The sequence below is a fragment of the Topomyia yanbarensis genome, chromosome 1, assembly GCF_030247195.1.
Source record: "Topomyia yanbarensis strain Yona2022 chromosome 1, ASM3024719v1, whole genome shotgun sequence".
NCBI lineage: Eukaryota > Metazoa > Arthropoda > Insecta > Diptera > Culicidae > Topomyia > Topomyia yanbarensis.
In genome coordinates, this window is record NC_080670.1 from 40695734 (window position 1) to 40713028 (window position 17295).

General features: G+C 36.3%; 1 long non-coding RNA gene across 1 annotated transcript; it reads left to right on the top strand.

Moving 5' to 3' along the window:
• The first annotated feature begins 16377 nt into the window (after positions 1–16377).
• Positions 16378–17136, top strand: LOC131676299 (uncharacterized). The gene is made up of 3 exons (XR_009303113.1): positions 16378–16509; positions 16576–16711; positions 16884–17136. It is a non-coding gene; the product is annotated as an uncharacterized LOC131676299 (long non-coding RNA).
• The last annotated feature ends 159 nt before the right edge of the window (positions 17137–17295 follow it).

The window sequence follows — 17295 nt, forward strand, 5'->3', positions numbered from 1 at the left end:
GAAATGCTCATGCACGGCACGAGAACGAGTGAGAAAGCGATAGTAGTGCATATTAGCGAAAGCGTTACGTACATTTTGAACCTTAATAACTTTCCTTCTACTAAACGGATTGCTCGTCTTGTTTCATAAATCGGAAGGAAAACGTTCGACGCTTGCTACCGATACGTTGTTTGCAATATATTTTTTTTAAATAGTTCAAAAACTACTTTAAATGAGAATCAGCATTAATGATAAAAGCTAAATAAATAGGGGTGTCGCCGCTTTTCTCAAAGCCAGACGTGTGTAAGACGCAGTGCATAACGGACGTGCGTGCTAGGTGTTAGGTCGTCCATTGAGAAGCTGCATCGGACGACCAATCAAATCGGCTACCACCGGAGAGAAGAAGAAAAACGTTGGTGGAGGTGGTGGCGGTGAGAAGGCCAAAAAGCCAAAGGCTGCTGCTAAGAAACGGAGTGACTGAAAAGACGGTAGCAAACTGCCACTAAAAATGCCACCAAAACATCGAAGGCTGCAGCAAACAAGCCGAAGACTCCAAATCCAAAGAAGACCGCCAAACCTGCCAAGAAAGCTGCCCGAAGAAGATAGGTAAATTCACGCGTCTCTAATGTTGCCAACAGTCCTTTTCAGGACTAACAAAATACTTGTAAAGAATTAGTGGTGCTTATTTTCCGTTAGCGCTGTTAATTATGGATGGATTTGTGTCATAGTTATATGCAAACCGTCCTTAGGATGAATATATAATAGAAAAAGAATTTTATTAGGAAGTTTCTTTTATTAATTTGTATAATTAAAAATAACTATATAAGAAAATATTTTTCAAATTAATCTACAAACCCGAAGGTTTTTGCAAATCCTTCCAAGAAAATCAGTGAATATGATAACTCTGCCACTATGTGAAAGCTACACCAAAACGAATGATGAAAATATTTTCATTTATCGCACAAAAGGATGGCCTTCCATCAGCACCGAAAAGTTAATAAAAGGGATTCGCTTGATGCAAAGCGTGCTCATTCAGTATGAGCTGCGAAAAGGGGAATGTTCGTATGTGTGTGCGCAGTAGCAACAAATCGTCCGCAAGGTTTGAATCGTTTCAAAAGATTCTTGTCCTGTATCACCATAGTTATCTACAAACCGTCATTATTAGGACGAATGCATAATGGAAAAGATGGGTTATGTATATGACATAACAGGGGTGTCGTGACCACACCACAAACTAACAGACATAACACTCAAAAACAAAGCTTCGCCCACTTTAAAGGGGGGACTGTGGCCACATTTTAAATTATGGCGCCACTGACATATGAACAAGCATATGGGGGATAGACCACTAGTGAAAAATTGTTCTTAAACCTGGGGGGTAACCCACCAGTAAATGAGTGTTTGTGACTGTGAATAAAAGGTGGAGCTAGTGTTCTGGGAAAATTGTCGGATCGATGTTTTTTGAGGGAATTCCCTCATAGTGTTATGTCTGTTAGTCTGTGACCATACTTCGAAGTTATTTCAAATCTTGCAAAGCATAAATTGACATAATTTCACTGATTGTTCCTATATGAATGAAATGACAAATTTTCAGGTTAACACGACAATAACTTTGCAATTTATAGAACAATTTTATATTTTTAGTTATCATATAATAACTGTCATCTCTTCCAAACAACTTAACCATCTACTGCCATCCCCGTGGTTTTGCGGGGTTAAGGAGAATCATTGTAAAATGTCCAATACATGATTTTATGTTGTCACCTCCACTAAAACACCACTTCAAAATACCCCCACCTGTCATACAAGTATTCTGGTTGCAGTTGAAAATCGAAATAGTGAACTTCCCGTATAAATAAATACCATTCCAGAAATCTTCGGAACCATTTCAAAACCATTCGTATAATGCTCACCATATTGGGAATACTACTAATATATTTCACGTCACCATTATAATTGAACTGTTATACTACCATACCCATTTTAGTAACCATTTCCAATACCTTCCGTGTATCTTATATTGGAGATTTGTATACTACATTGTCCTTTGGTGCCAGAGGTTAATATTACTCTGGTGGGCTTTGTTATTCGTATATCTGGTTACCCTGCTCCAAAAATCTGTAGTTTGAGATGGTCAAAAATCCTCGTTTAACAATATTACGGCGATAGCTCAATTGGATCCACTTAGTGTCAACGAAGCATTCTTCAGAAGATGGCGAGAGCAAAATAATTCATCAATCGATAGAATTGAAATGTGAAGGGTTTTTTCTCCAGCTAATATTTTATCCATCGCTAGACCTAAAATATGCATGCCACTATAATCTGTATGGTTCTTGAATGGTATGTTGTCAAAATGTATATGGAAAACAGTACATTTTGGTATGGTGACTGTTCTTAACAACCCGTTGTTTGTATGGTCGAGTATGGAAAAACGACACTGGTTATGTTCGATATACTAGGCAATGGTTAATCTATTGTTGAACGAACCATATTGAAAATGGTTTTTCAACGTTTGATTCAATGGTTGGCGGCATATGGTAAACATTTATGCGGGAATGTATATAAGAGAAACATATTATGGTATGCTGACCGTTCTTAACAACCCGTTGTTTGTATGGTCGAGTATAGAAAAACGATAATGCTTATTATGCTCGCTATCATTTCAGGCAATTGTCGATTTTTTGTCGTGACTAACGACTTACCTTTCAATATAGGGGCCCCTTTTCAAAATTTCGGCAGAAAAATGATGTAAGATTTTGAACGCTTATATCTTTTGTTGTACTGAATGGATTTAATCAATTTCTTCGGCATTTTGTCGAAAATATTTGTACCAATGTTGTATTAAATTTTGGAATATGTAGGACATTCATTATCAACGGAAAAATAGTGTTTTGAAAAATCTTTCGAAAACGACTCGGAAAAGTGAAAATTTTCAGCCCATCCCGCACAGAGCCGTCAAAATGGTGCAGCAAATGAACAATAAAATAATGAAAAGTTTATATATAGGTTCACTACATGTTTGTTCCTTTGATTATTCGTATTGGGTTGCTTGACGAGAGCAGTTGGTGGGGGAAAGCCGGCATATTCGTTTTGGTTATGCCATTAGAAGCCGGACGGAAAGGAAAGGCTCATGCACGCCACGAGAACGAGCGAGAAAGCGATAGTAGTGCATATTAGCGAAAGCGTTACGTACATTTTGAACCTTAATAACTTTTCTTCTACTAAACGGATTGCCAATCTTGTTTCATAAATCGGAAGGACAACGTTCAACGCTTGCTACCGATACGTTGTTTGCTATATAAAATTTGTTTAAATAGTTCAAAAACTACTTTAAATGAGAATCAACATTAATGATAAAACCTATAAATAGGGGTGTCGCAGTTTTTCTCAAAACCAGACGTGTGTAAGACGCAGTGCATAACAGACGTGCGTGGTCGTGAGAAGCTGCATCGGACGACCAATCAAATCAGCTACCATCGGAGAGAAGCAGAAAAACGTTGGTGGAGGTGGTGGCGGTGAGAAGGCCAAAAAGCCAAAGGCTAAGAAACGCAGTCACTGAAAAAGCGGTAGTAACTGCCACTAAAAATGCCACCAAAACATCGAAGACTGCAAAGCGTACTCATTCGGTGTGAGCTGCGAAAGGGGAAAGATCGTATGGATGTACGCAGTAAAAACAATCGTCGGCAAGGTTTGAATTGTTTTAAAAGATTCCCGTCTTGTATCAACATAGTTATCCACAAACCGTCCTTATTAGGACGAATGCAAAAAGGAAAAAGAATTTAATTAGAAAGTTTCTTTTATTAACTAGTATTAAGTTTGCGCTTGGTATTCTGTACTTTTACCAGTGAATCATAAGAAAATGTTTTTCTAATCTACAAACCCGAAGGTTTTTGCAAATCCTTCCAAGAAAATCAGTGAATGTGGCAACTCTGCCACTAAGCGAAAGCTACACCAAAACGAATGATGAAAATATTTTCATTTATCGAACAAAAGGACGTCCTTCCATCTGCATTGTAAAGTCAATAAATAGGAACACCATGATGAAAACCGTGTTCATTCGGTGTGAGCTGCGAAAGGGGAAAGATGGTATGGATGTACGCAGTAAAAACAATCGTCGGCAAGGTTTGAATTGTTTTGAAAGATTCCGTCTTGTATCAACATAGTTATCCACAAACCGTCCTTATTAGGACGAATGCAAAATGGAAAATGAATTTAATTAGAAAGTTTCTTTTATTAACTAGTATTAAGTTTGCGCTTGGTAATTCTGTACTTTTACCAGTGAATCATAAGAAAATGTTTTTCTAATCTACAAACCCGAAGGTTTTTGCAAATCCTTCCAAGAAAATCAGTGAATGTGGCAACTCTGCCACTAAGCGAAAGCTACACCAAAACGAATGATGAAAATATTTTCATTTATCGAACAAAAGGACGTCCTTCCATCTGCATTGTAAAGTCAATAAATAGGAACACCATGATGAAAACCGTGCTCATTCGGTGTGAGCTGCGAAAGGGGAAAGATCGTATGTTTGTTTTAAAAGATTCCCGTCTTGCATCAACATAGACAAACCGTCCTTATCAGGACGAATGCAAAATGGAAAAAGAAATTAATTAGAAAGTTTCTTTTATTAACTAGTATTAAGTTTGCGCTTGGTAATTCTGTACTTTTACCAGTGAATTATAAGAAAATGTTTTTCTAATCTACAAACCCGAAGGTTTTTGCAAATCCTTCCAAGAAAATCAGTGAATGTGGCAACTCTGCCACTAAGCGAAAGCTACACCAAAACGAATGATGAAAATATTTTCATTTATCGAACAAAAGGACGTCCTTCCATCTGCATTGTAAAGTCAATAAATAGGAACACCATGATGAAAACCGTGCTCATTCGGTGTGAGCTGCGAAAGGGGAAAGATCGTATGTTTGTTTTAAAAGATTCCCGTCTTGCATCAACATAGACAAACCGTCCTTATCAGGACGAATGCAAAATGGAAAATGAAATTAATTAGAAAGTTTCTTTTATTAACTAGTATTAAGTTTGCGCTTGGTAATTCTGTACTTTTACCAGTGAATTATAAGAAAATGTTTTTCTAATCTACAAACCCGAAGGTTTTTGCAAATCCTTCCAAGAAAATCAGTGAATGTGGCAACTCTGCCACTAAGCGAAAGCTACACCAAAACGAATGATGAAAATATTTTCATTTATCGAACAAAAGGACGTCCTTCCATCTGCATTGTAAAGTCAATAAATAGGAACACCATGATGAAAACCGTGCTCATTCGATGTGAGCTGCGAAAGGGGAAAGATGGTATGGATGTACGCAGTAAAAACAATCGTCGGCAAGGTTTGAATTGTTTTAAAAGATTCCGTCTTGTATCAACATAGTTATCCACAAACCGTCCTTATCAGGGCGAAGGCAAAATGGAAAAAGAATTTAATTAGAAAGTTTCTTTTATTAACTAGTACTAAGTTTGCACTTGTTAATTCTGTACTTTTCATTTATCTTTTCGTAACTTCAGTAATCACAATCCTATGTTGAAATTCTTTTGACATTAAGACAGTGTTAAATGATAATAACTACCGCCAAACTAAACGGAATAATGAAGTTTTTGCACTATATGATAGACAATTTTAACTAATTATCGCAATTACATTTAAAGTATGCATAATTAGCAAAGATGATGGGAGTAATTGCATTTCATTAAAGCTTTAGAAATCGATAATCTGATTGGTTATTCGCAGCGCGCCAAAATACTCAGTTTGCAACGTAAACCACGCCTTTATTCGGTTGGTTGTAACAGCTTTTCCTATATAATAACGAGCACCAGTCTTATAACTATCCGTTTTTGGAATTGTCTGGCAAAAGTGTTAGAAATGGCACGATCTCGGCATTTGCAGACAAAGTATACCGCGAACCACCGCAAGCGGAAGCGTCAGGAGACTTCTTCAGTGCGTGAAGGAGAACCGAGTCGTCTTTTGAGGCGAAATGGTGATGCAGGCGAATCGAGTGGCCTTTCGAGGCGAGTGTTGGAAGAAGCAGCAGAGAGAGTGACAGAAGAAACAGGAGGAGGATGTCACTTAGCAGCAGTTGTAGAGGTGTCAAGCGGCCCCTCGGATCTAGGTGCGATTGACGAACGGGGCTCGGTGGGATGCAATACTGGTATGTTTTATTTAATTTATTAGTAGTTCTATCGTAAATTGACCAAAGCACTCATTTTACTTTAGATTTTTTTTAAATTACAAGGATTTTCAACCACTTGTAAAACAAATTTCATATATTTTGTATTTAAGTAGAAGTGCGTACGGTTTTTCAATATAAGGAATCCGCTTAAATATTTCATCAATTTCAAAAATTCAATGGATATTTTGGTCAATTTTCGATTTATTTGAATTTTTATATGGAGTTGTGATAATATTATATAACAAGGCCTCGAACGGTTCTACAAAAAGCCAAAATATAGATAATGTGCTGTTTATTGGGTCTATAACAGATAAATTGCGCATATATTGTTATAAATCACCACCACTTTTTCAAAAGCACCATTCCACCCGGTCAATTATTTTTCCACCAACTATTTTGTATGATTTGAATTGTCATAATTTAAAAAATGACTTTCCTGCACATACCACCAAGCGTTCAATTCTTTGACATGCTCAAAGAAAGTTGCTTGAGCCTTAATACAGCTCTACTGGAAGCGCATTTCACTACTGAATTGTATGATAGAATTCTTTTATGTACACTTTTACTAACTAATCTGGTAAACTTCGTCCTGGCAAAAGAGTATTCATGATTGAAATTATTTCGAGCATTCACGATACCAACACAACAAATAACAAATAGCATAAATTCATCAAGTCGTTCTTAGGTAATGCACGGTCTTATGTACGCCAACTTCGTTCATATATATAATGAATATATATATATATATATATATATATATATATATATATATATATATATATATATATATATATATATATATATATATATATATATATATATATATATATATATATATATATATATATATATATATATATATATATATATATATATATATATATATATATATATATATATATATATATATATATATATATATATATATATATATATATATATATATAGACTCATTACATTTGTCTCCAATGATTCACTTCGCTTTTCTTCCATCGCTATCAGGCCGCAGCCTTTGTCAATGCATACTTATATGAGTAAATTTTGTTATAAAAAGTGTTTATTCATGTACATTATTGTTATACCATATGAAATCTCAACATTTTAATACATTATATTGCTTTATGCACAGTGTACATCTACTGGTGCCAGCATGCCGCAACCAACATGCTGTCAGCATAATGTAAACTCTTGTCAGCAGCTGGTACCAGAAGATGGCATGCGTTTACATTATGATGGTAGTTGTTGCCAGCACGATGATTACCATCAGTTGACAACTAGCGCAAATGTCATGCTACATTAGATAGAAGGTGTTATAGCTTAATTACTCAAATACTAGTTTGACTACTTCAGTGTTCATTTCAATACTATTTCTTTCTCTACTTTTGTTATAGATATGACGCGTAACTATGAAAGGGCTAGTAGAGAGTTTAAAAAGCGATTTACTGGCAATGATTTTGGTGTAGCGTGTAGTGTTTGCGACCGTTTATGGTTTACAAGTGATTTGAAAAATGTCGACAGAACAGAAGAAAATGTACTTCTAACAATGGGATTATTTGAGTCAGTGGAGGGTTTCAGAGTTTGTCAGACTTGCCGTAGCAGTTTGAATCGAGGGGTAGTACCTAAACTGGCTTCAACGAATGGATTTATATATCCTAATCGTCCTTCGGGTTTACCTTCGCTTGATCCCATAAGTGAAAGATTGATTTCCCCTAGATTACCATTTATGCAGATCCGACGTTTGCGCCATTCTGCAGGTAGTCATTCAATAATGGGACAAGTCATCAATGTACCAGTGGATGTACCTGAAATGATTCGCGTGCTCCCAAGGAACATTGATGATGATTATGCCTTTAATGTTAGCATCAAGAAGCATTCTATTCATAAATCTTCTTATTTGAATGGGTTTATAAAGAAGGATACAGTTTATAAGTGGCTTCAGTATCTCGTTGACACTCCGTTATATCGTAGATACGGCATAGTTATCGATCAAGGTCAGTTGAATGGTCTTGATCAATCATCATCAAGGCTACTTGAAGCTGACAGTGAGTTGGAAACGATCGATTCCACAAACGACTATGAGCTTTTGATAGGGCAACAACAAACTTTGCTTTGGAACGAAGACAAGTGTTTGGAGATTGCACCCGCTCAGAACAGAGTACCTTTGTCCCTAATTTTTGATGAATTTGCAGAAGAACTTTCTTTTCCTGACATTTATTTTGGACATCCACGCTCATTCAATACCGACGTTCATGTTACGCCATTTATGATGGCTACTAGTGAACTTAGACGCCGCGACAGACGAGGCGCAAAGCCACAACATTTGCTTTACATGGCTATGAAAATACTACGGCTACGCGTTTCTGAAGGTTTGCAAAACACATTTAAATGTGTAGGAACTGCAAATATAACTCGTGGAATGTTGAAGGACCGAGAATTCTTGGAATCCTGCATTGAGCGTAACTTGTCGTTCCTCAAGTCTATTCCAAATTCAGTTCAATATTGGCAACAACGCAAACATGACGTTTTTGCAATGATTCGCCAACTCGGAAAGCCAACAATGTTCATAACATTGAGTGCCAACGAAACTCGATGGCCTAATTTGTTGCGAATTTTATATAAACTCGCTAACGAACATACTATCGACTTGAGCGATCCTATAGAGCAATTAACTGCTCTTCAGCGAACTATGCTCGTAAATAATGATCCTGTTACCTGTTGCATTTATTTCAATAGGTTAGTTGAAACTTTATTAAATATACTTTCCTCATCAAGATTTAGCCCATTTGGCAAATACTATGTTGTTGATTATTTCAAACGAATAGAGTTTCAACACCGTGGCAGTCCCCATGCACACATTTTGTTATGGTTGAAAAATGATCCTCGAGAAATTCATTCAGAGGACATGCCCGCTACTGTGGAACTTATAAATTTACTTTGTTCCGTTAGTACCAATGGAAATCAAATCCATAAACATACATTCACTTGTTACAAGCGAAATGACAAAGAATGTCGATTCAACATCCCTTATTGGCCAATGGATCGAACTAGAATGTTGTTGCCAATGGAATCGACTAATTCGCGTCGTAGCCAACTAAAAGCGAAAGGTAGGGAAATGCACGAAAGATTGAACATAAAGGTGTATACAACACTGGATGAATATCTTTCTGATTGTAATTGTTCGTACGATAACTACCTGGATGTTATTCGTGCTTCTTTACAAAGACCCACCGTTCTCTTGAAGCGATCCATGGAAGAACTATGGACTAATCCTTACAATCCATGGGTTGCTAACCAACTACTCTCAAACATGGATCTTCAATTTATCATGGACGAATATTCATGTGCTGCGTATGTTGTGGAATATGTAAATAAAACAAACAGAGGCATTAGTAACTTGCATCTCGAATTAATCAAGCTGCAAGAAGAATACCCTGACCAAGATTATTGTTCATTACTGAAGAAAGTCAGTATTAAAATGCTGAATTCAGTAGAAATGTGTGCCCAAGAAGCTGCTTGGTATTTACTGCGACAGCCAATGTCAGAAGCCAGCAGAAAAGTTGAATTTATACCAACAATGTGGCCACATGAACGAATAAAATCAAGAAAACACACAAAACGAATGGACGAAGAAGGTATTAATGATGACTCGACCGATGTGTGGACACTTAACATAATACAAAAGTATGAAAAGCGTGAGGGTCTTGACGACATTTGTTTGGCTGATTTTGTATCTTGTTATACTAAGGATAGAAGTAGTATAAACACTTATAAACGGCGAAGTATCCCTCGAATAGTGCGATGGAGAAAATATAAAATGACCGAATTAAACGATTTCAAGCGTGAAATGGTTCTTTTGTTTCAACCATTCCGGAATGAAACTTGCGATATTCTCGATCGCAACAACTTTATTGAATTGTATGACCAAAATGAGGCATTCATATTGAATAAACTGAAAGAATATGATTGCAATATAAATCTCGAGCATATCGTCGAAGAATATCTTCGTATAAACGAAGAAATTGAATCTGACGATCTACAAAATGAAACCAACGATAAACACAACGAATTCGTTCGAGCTACTGTCATGGAGCCGAACGATGATGATATCGAACAGTTGCCCACTGGTGCTCTATCAGCGGTTGTTAAGAAACGTACCAATGCACAGTGGTCCAGATCGCTAATTTAGGAGGAATTTTTACTTTCTGACAAACCTGTATAATTTAGCCGTATCATGTCTTAGGATGAATTTGTGTACTTTAGAAGATGCTTCTTTTTATTGGAATAGTTATTAGGGTGGTTCTAATTTATCTAAAATACGAAAATAAACTTTTTACTGATGAAAGATAGAGCTCCACAGTCTTCCACAAAGTTGTAAAGTAACTTATTTTGAATAAATTTGTTGAATATATTAAAGCTCTATCTCTTTTAGTTTTTGTTATACAAGAAATTTAAAAAAAAAGATTAGGGTGTTCCTGAAAAAAACGTTTTTTTAGTATAACTTTCGTATCTTTTACTTTTTGTTAACACAACCTTTGGACAGCTTATTGAAAACTTCAAGCCGAGTATTTTTCTCCAAGACACCGAAGGTCTAACTTTTTTCTTTAAAAAGTTATGGACACTTTTCGTTAAAAAAATAGCCTATTTCAAGGCTCAATATCGCTGATGCGGGCACCTAAAATTGAATTCTGTTTCCACCACATGAAAGACCATACTTATTAGTATATTTGAGCAAAAATTGGCGAATACGATATTTTTTTAAAATTTGCAATTTAGATTTAAAGTTTGTAGTTTTGCAGGTTCAACGCATTAAAGCATTTACACACATATCGTTGTATTATGAAAAAAGCCACTTTCAAATATCATTCTCTCATCGCAGCAAGCTTTGCATAAGTGAAACGACTGTCAAAAAAGGTTTCTGATTTTATTCGTTTTAAATAAAACTAGTAAATATGGATATTAGTCGAAAAGAGTTGGCGAATTTGCTTATTGCTGGTAAAAAGACAGATGAACTGCTTAAGTTCATTACAAGTAGTAATCCAAATGTAAAATTGAGACTTGTTAATGTTCGAAAGAAATTTTATATTTTGTTAAAACAACCTTTGAACAGCTTTTAGAAAACTTCAATCCACGTTTTTTTCATAACTCTGAAAGCCTAACTTTATACTTTCAAAAGTTATGGAAACTTTTCGCTCATAAATAGCCCTTTTCCAAATGTCATTATCTCTGATTGGGGCAAATAAAAGTAAGTTCGGATTGAACCTTAGAAAAGAACATACTTTTAAGTATATTTGAGCCAAAATTGGAAAATATTATTTTTTTAAGCATGTAATTTTAAATTTACTAACCAAAGTTTTAAATTTTATCGCATAGCGACATAAAAGAAATTGCCTAAAGCCTTTGTATTTCCTTTTCTGTTTTGCTTACATATCAACAATACAGAATGTGTTCATTAAAAATAATTTGGCTATGACAACAATTTATGATTTATATAAGGAGAATTTATTCAATGCCAATTAATTCAAAAGTAGATGCATTGCATTTTCAGGTATATCCAGCGGTGCTCGTTGAATTCGACGTTTACATTTAAGAGAAATTATAGGATCTGATGAAACAAGAAGTCTCTTGAAAACGTCATCAAGATTGACGAGTCGATCGAATTTGTGTGCGTGGAATTCTCGGAATCTGCGAATGCTTTTATTCCTGGTTTCTTGAACTTCTTCACTGCACATACCTACTGGCAGCATGTTATGTTGAATAATGCTTCCTCCATGGACCAGGAGTTTATGCACGGTTGGTGAGAGAGCGTACCAACCATACAGGCGTACATAAAGCAATCGTGTATCTTCGGCGTAACTCCGGTAAGCATCCGCGTTAATTCCCAATTTGCTGTTGATGATTGTTAATAGCACATACATACGTTCTAGCAACAGCTCAAACCGAATTTGCGTGCGCTTACTCCGAATCCACAACCTTCTAAATTCCAACATGAAGATTTTTATTTTCTTCCGAGCACTAACAAGTCTCAATTTTACATTTGGATTACTACTTGTAATGAACTTAAGCAGTTCATCTGTCTTTTTACTAGAAATAAGTAAATTCGCCAACTCTCTTCGACTAATATCCATATTTACTAGTTTTATTTAAAACGAATAAAATCAGAAACCTTTTTTGACAGTCGTTTCACTTATGCAAAGCTTGCTGCGATGAGAGAATGATATTTGAAAGTGGCTTTTTTCATAATACAACGATATGTGTGTAAATGCTTTAATGCGTTGAACCTGCAAAACTACAAACTTTAAATCTAAATTGCAAATTTTAAAAAAATATCGTATTCGCCAATTTTTGCTCAAATATACTAATAAGTATGGTCTTTCATGTGGTGGAAACAGAATTCAATTTTAGGTGCCCGCATCAGCGATATTGAGCCTTGAAATAGGCTATTTTTTTAACGAAAAGTGTCCATAACTTTTTAAAGAAAAAAGTTAGACCTTCGGTGTCTTGGAGAAAAATACTCGGCTTGAAGTTTTCAATAAGCTGTCCAAAGGTTGTGTTAACAAAAAGTAAAAGATACGAAAGTTATACTAAAAAAACGTTTTTTTCAGGAACACCCTAATCTTTTTTTTTAAATTTCTTGTATAACAAAAACTAAAAGAGATAGAGCTTTAATATATTCAACAAATTTATTCAAAATAAGTTACTTTACAACTTTGTGGAAGACTGTGGAGCTCTATCTTTCATCAGTAAAAAGTTTATTATCGTATTTTAGATAAATTAGAACCACCCTAATAACTATTCCAATAAAAAGAAGCATCTTCTAAAGTACACAAATTCATCCTAAGACATGATACGGCTAAATTATACAGGTTTGTCAGAAAGTAAAAATTCCTCCTAAATTAGCGATCTGGACCACTGTGCAATGTTATGAGCAAGTTGGAGTATTGCGCTATGGTGAGAGCTACAAATGTAGAACAACGTAATTTGATTCTACATTTAATTGATATCTTGCATAGTTTCGACGGGATGAACATACCTTTGCAAATATTTTTCACTGGTCCTGCAGGATGTGGTAAAACCTTCACACTTCGTATTTTGATGGAGACGTATAATCGTTTCAGTCAATCCCATAATTCGCTAAAAAATGCATATGTTGCTTGTGCCTCCACAGGAAAAGCAGCGGTAGCTATTGGCGGCACTACAGTTCATTCCGCTTTTCGTATTACAATGGCGCGTAGACATAATTCGAAACTTGGATTTGAAACTCTTCAACTATATCGTAATGCTTTCGCAGGAATAAAAGCAATCATTATTGATGAAGTGAGTATGATAGGTGCAGATGTACTTAATACCATTCATTCTCGATTGCAAGACATCACTGGTAACTTTGATGATCCGTTTGGAGGAATTCACATTATATTTTGTGGTGATCTTCGGCAATTGCCACCTGTTAATGCTCGACCAGTTTTCAAACCATGTCGAAATTCTTTTCAAGGGCCTGTACTATGGCAATCCTTAAATTTCTTTCCATTAGTGCAAGTTATGCGTCAAACCGATGTTGAATTTTCCACCATACTAACCAAAATTGGTAATGGCGAGGCCCTTACTAGCTCTGAAACTGAGCGGATTGAGAGCCGATTTCGAACAGTCGACTGGTGTAGACAAAATGTACCGAACGCAATACGTCTCTTTCATCGTAATATAGACGTAGAAAAGTATAATACTGAAACATTACGTGATCGGGAGGGGCATGATTTCATTGTGAACGATGTTTTCACAGGTTACAGGAACGCTTCATAAAATGAGCGTTGTGGAAACAGGTGGTTTACCATATTTATTGCGATTGACAATCGGAATGCCCTATATGATCACCACCAACATTGACGTTGAAGATGGAATGGTTAACGGTGCTATAGGGGAACTCAAATTTATCGAACATGGCGAAGATGATTCCGGTGAACATATTAGCCGACTTTGGATGAAATTCGAAAGTGATGTTATTGGTACCACTTTGAAAATTAAATCTCGTCCTTTAGTGTATTCTAAACCAGGTCAACTGCAGTTTGGTTGGGTTCCTCTTACGAAGCGATCAGCTAGCATTAAGCTTGGTAGCATCACTTGCAAACGTATTCAATTTCCGGTTGTTAGTGCATGTGCACTTACAGTACACAAATCGCAGGGAGGTACCTTCTCTGAAGTTGTATTTGACTACGACAAAAGTCTAGAACAACAATTGGTTTATGTTGGGCTGTCGCGAGTCATATCAATGGATGGTCTTTATTTAACTAACTCGAAAAACAATTTTAAATTTAATCATTGTAAGAGTAGTAATACACCCCGTATTGTTGAGCTGAGAAAAGAGCTAGAACGTCTATCAAATCATCAGTTGCCGACGATTAGTGGCGTATTACTGGATTTCATTGAACAGGCAGATCATAGTTGTAGCCTAATAAGTTTCAATGTACAAAGCTTGAATGCTCATTCCTCAGACATATCAACTGATAATTTGCTTACCAAAGTTGACATTTTATCCATCAGTGAAACTTGGTTGAACAATTGTTCTGCTGTGGATATAATCGGTTACAGTTGTATCGCCGAATCCAAGCGTCCCCATTCTAGAGCTGGTGGTGTTGCAATTTATCAACGTACTACTGCATCTACTATGGCTATTGTTCATGAAATTGAACAAGTCAGTGAAGAGCATGACGAGAATTTGTCCTTGGCGGATAATAACGGAGACATTTGTGCAACGGAAGTTATGCTAAAAGGTATTAAAACGTTGCTGGTTGCTGTGTACATTTCGCCAGATACAACATTTAAAGAAAAGCAATTTTTCGTAACGCGTAATTTATTTCCGTATGCTCGGAAAAATATTCCGATTGTTGTTTCAGGAGATTTTAATATAGACATTTCAAAGCAGGAAAACATGAAATTTGTTCATTTCATGAATGAATGCCTCAAGCTTCGTCTTATCTCTGATCCCTCACAAGCTACTACACTTGGAGGTACATGCATTGATTTAGTGTTTGTTAAAAACGTTAATATAGAAAGCCGAAGATATATTTCGTACTTTTCATATCACAGACCAATACTTTGTTTGATTGATCCAGTGATTTAATATGTAATCTGCAATATACAACACAGTAAAATTATAACCGGTTGACGACCTACACCTACACCAATCATATCAGAATCGCATTCATGAACAACAGATGAGCCTGAGCATAGTGAACAGAAGTCAGCAGCATCCAACGATCCAGCGCATCACCATCAACACCAACGCCGAAACCAAAGGTTCTTTTCAGAACCACCATTATTACCATAGAGAATTATTTGAAAATTTCCCATTCAAACGTGATTCCGTTGAATATCATTAGATTTAAATTAACGTCTCGAAGTGAAGTCACGACGCTCCGGTTATGTCACAGACATTACCCACCCATCTTTTTTTTATTATGATTACAGACAGAGGTTTTAATCTTAGGCTCATTCGCCGCTTTTCGGGTTAGAGAAATCTCTTTTGGGAAAATCAAGGCAATAGATTTACCAACTACGCTATGCCCATCCCTGCATTGGTTAATTCTATGGTTGACGAATCATATTGAAAACGGTTTATAAACGTTTGATGCAATGATTGGCATATGGTACACGTTTATGCCGGTGAACTCATCCAAGTGTGCTTTATTTCCAAATACATTTTGACAACATACTATTCATAAAGAATTCAATTTATGGTGATATATTTTAGATCTAGCGATGCTTTAAATATTATGATGGGGAAATAAATGTCATTTGGAAAAACTTCTTCCCTTTCACAATCGCATGATAAAATTTTATTTTCGTACACGAGTTCAAAACGTTACTGGAATGCTATAGAATGTAGCGTCATCTATGCTTGTTTTCTACGTAAATAAAAGAGATTATAACTATTAGAGGGAGCAAAGCGCTACTGTCTCCATGCATTCACGACCTGAAACATGGGGTCTCGCTCTAGCATATTGTATCCCATTACTTTGACAGATGTATACCCGGGGCAATATGTGTCAAACTAATAGGCCTAGCATATGTAAGAGCGAGATGATAAATTTTCAGTGTTAACAGCGACATGCGACCTCTAGTAGTTATAATCTCTTTTACGTAAATATGCCAACCCTCATCCTGTTTACGCCATTGAAATGTAGATATCGCTGTAGTGTGACCGAGCCTCCAGGGTTGAAATCCCGCCATCGTTTTACCTCGTTTCCTTAGCCCGCCATGAGAATGACGTTTCTGAAGAGCTCGATGTCAAAATTGTTATCGCCATATTTTTCACTGTTCAGAAGACCACACGATTTGCAGCACGAACTCATCGATTTGATTGTAAGTATTCTTAGTGCTGATTTATATTTAAATCCTTTCAAATATTCATTGAGTTTCTGTTTCCAGTAAGTACCGTTGCCGAAACCCCATCAGCGAAATGAACGCTCCACGTCTCGCCACCGCAGCCCGAACTGTTTTCATGCAGAAACGCGGAGTGGGCTCGGTAGCCGAAGGAATGCCCCAAGTTCGTGTTTCCTTGGGTGTAAGTAAATTTTGCTAATTTAAATGTTAATTTGATTTCACTACTGTTTTATAGCAAAGTTACACGTAAGTCAATTTTCTAAAAAACAATATCTGATGTATTTTTCGTAGTCTCTACATTACATCGATCGGCAGGCAAGATCATTACGTAATTCTTACATTATTATTTTCAGGAGAAATTCGCACACGGTTTTGCTTTCGTGTGTGGCGTTCTGGCCTATCCAGCCTGGGTTGTAACGCATGTCCGGGAGTACAGGGGTATCAAGTAGAAAATTCAATCGTGTGTTTCGCCGATAGGCCGGACGCTCCCTGCTTCGAAGGTTATATGTAGCTGGATGATTAAAGCGTCTCAGGAGTATCGAACGTTACGTTAAGCTAGAAAAGTGAAAATTAAAGTTTCATTGAAGTGATCAAATCTAATAACAATTTGGTACTTTTTATTTAGTGTCCGAAATCATTTATGATTCAATTTTTGGCATGAATGGGTTCACGAAAATTATATAGGGTTGACTATGGTGGTGCACACAGATAAATAAGTTTGCTACCCAAGAGGGAAATGGCGTTTAGCTTTATCATTGCAATCCG